Genomic DNA, 2,744 nt, shown 5'->3' on the forward strand with positions numbered 1-2,744 from the left:
TTCAGTGAAAACGATTGCATTTATCCCAGAGTAAGAGTCATCTCTCTCCACATTTCCACTTTTCACCATAATGTCCCTTTCAAAGAGACGGCATTAGGACAGAGCCGCGGCCCCACGGGAGCGTGCCGCGTGGCGTTCAAGGACCTCAGTAGAAAATCGGCCCTTTTCTGTGTCAGCCCCCATGCTCAAACTCCCTTTTTATGGAAGGTTTGGCAGCGGAGTAGGCCACCAGAGAATACTACAGCTTCTTAGCTTTGGCTCCATAGCTGCTGGCATGTCCCCTGAACACAGTTTTGTGGGGAATGGAAGCCCCACAAAAGCTGTGTACTGACAGAGTAGAGGGGCAGGACACTGAGACTGGGTTACTCACTCCAGCTTTGCAACGTCCCTCCTCCATTCAGGGGCAATAGAGAGTTACATCTATCATCCTGGGAGGAGATAGGTTTCCTTTCAACAGGAAGTCGAAAAGAGGCCCTGTTGCAAGAACGGTGGGTTACGTATTGTAACCCTAGTTCGAGAGTGATGTGTGTCTGAAAATGCATTTAGTCAAAACACGATGGCCATTTTAACCCAGAGTAAGAAGTCATCTCCTCCTACGATTCCACATTCCCATAATGTCTCGTCGAGATGGCCAAGGGCCTTTTTTCATGAGGTAATTGGACACCCATCTATGAAGGCGCGGCCCCGTGAAGTGGGCCGCAGGTGCGTCAGCCGGCCTCCGCAGAAGAACAGTGGTTTACGAGTAACCTAGTTCTAAGAGGATATGTGTTAAATGCATTCAGAAAACGATGCATTTACCCAGATAAAGAAGTTATCTCTCCCACATTCACATTTCAACCCATAATGCCTCGTTGAGATCGGCAAGGCGCGGTTTCATACGATGTAAGTGAACACACACATTAATGAAAAGAGCGCAGGCCCCCGATGAGGAGTGCGGGTGCACCAGGGACATCCGCGAGAAAGAACAGTGGGTTAGTAGATGTAACTCTAGTTATTAGAGGAATGAGTGGATGTAAAATGCCATTCACAGTAAAAACGATATTCGATCTATATCACGTGTTACTGGAATAAGACCCAACAAGTTAATGCATTTTGAAACAGTTCTATGATCTTTCAGCTACAGTAAATTACGCAAGATAAGGACTTTAAGTTCTCCAGCAAAATGTCTTGATAAACTTGAGAATTCATTTTTTCCGTCGATGATGGCAATCTGTCCAGGCCCTGATGCAGCAAAGCAGCCCCAAACCATGATGCTCCCTCCACCATACTTCACAGTTGGGATGAGGTTTTGATGTTGGTGTGCTGTGCCTTTTTTTCTCCACACATAGCATTGTGTGTTCCTTCCAAACAACTCAACTTTGGTTTCATCTGTCCACAGAATATTTTGCCAGTAGTGCTGTGGAACATCCTCAGCAGAAAGAAGACATTTTGTATCTACTTTTGAAGACAAACATGAACAAATTAGCTAATTATCTATCTCAGTTTAATTAGCAGATAATTGGTGTTAAACAACAATACATTAAGTCCTATTTAATTCAGCAACAAACAAAGCAGCAATGTGTTCACCAATAATCCATAGTAATACATATCTGAATATATTCCAGAATGAATTCACACATGCCAATATTAACACACGAGGTGTAAGCGTATTATATTCACAGGAAATAATTGGACATGTTGCATATCATTATTCAATAAGCAGTCAGTTATCTTCAACAGGCACCGGTACGGTTGGGGAAGTTGTGATTACAACGCAAAAGCTAACCAATTACGGCAGAGGACGGAAGTCTTGTAATTCAAACTGCTGAGCGTGCAGAGCCTATTGGCATGCAATTAGTCTGGCCATCGTTAGGAGGCATCTCCTCGCTGATGCTGACGCTTCTCCATTAATTCTCATTATTTCCCTATTTTCTGTAACTGTGTGTGTGGTATGGCAGGGTTTGGGGTGTGAAGTGTGACTTTTCTATGCAGAAGGTCATGATGCTGATCATTACAGAAGCCTCAGAGACCCAAATGGTGTGTTTTATACACAAGGACCTCTTCTGCTCTCTGTACATTTTTTTGATCTCTAAGATGCTGTTGGGAAAAGGGGAAATTAACTGATTTTAGTCGTCGAGGGCAGTATCAGGACAGAGTTTCAAAAATAACCCTAATAACAACGTTTGAGAGATGTTGGCGTTAAAGCTGCATTCACATGACACTCATTGCTCTTCTACAATCAGCTGTTATCTGATTGGTTGCTTGTGGAAGTTCAGCTGTATACAAGGTTTAGGAAATTACAGGAAATGTATGTTTTTGTAGCTTGAACAACAATCTGAATATCATGGAGTGATGCTTCGATTTAATCTTTTGGTTGCAGGATGAAATATTGCTGCTTAAAAACCAAGAAATCCGGCTTTCAATATAAACAATATATAGAGATAAAGAATAATAAAATAACAAATGTAAGAAATGTTGTGGAAAACAAGCCTACAATTCATTGCCCACACATGCCACCAAACAGGAAATTGTCCTTGCGTTCCATAGCGAGCTAAACCTCCTCCTTTACCTTATGGTAGTGCGGATGACCTGCTGACGACACCTTACACCGTTCAATTACCCTGATCATTTTAACCGCAACTGAGCCAGTTTAAATTTGAGCACCTGATAATTCTCCTTGTCTCCATTGTCCGCATATCATTTAGTGCATTTCAGAGTGAGCACTCAGGTGTAAAGGATTTGAGCGTCAGGGGCGGGGCGGGGGG

This window comes from Notothenia coriiceps, unplaced genomic scaffold, assembly GCF_000735185.1.
Source record: "Notothenia coriiceps isolate Sejong01 unplaced genomic scaffold, NC01 NC01_scaffold00022122, whole genome shotgun sequence".
Taxonomy (NCBI): Eukaryota; Metazoa; Chordata; class Actinopteri; order Perciformes; family Nototheniidae; genus Notothenia; species Notothenia coriiceps.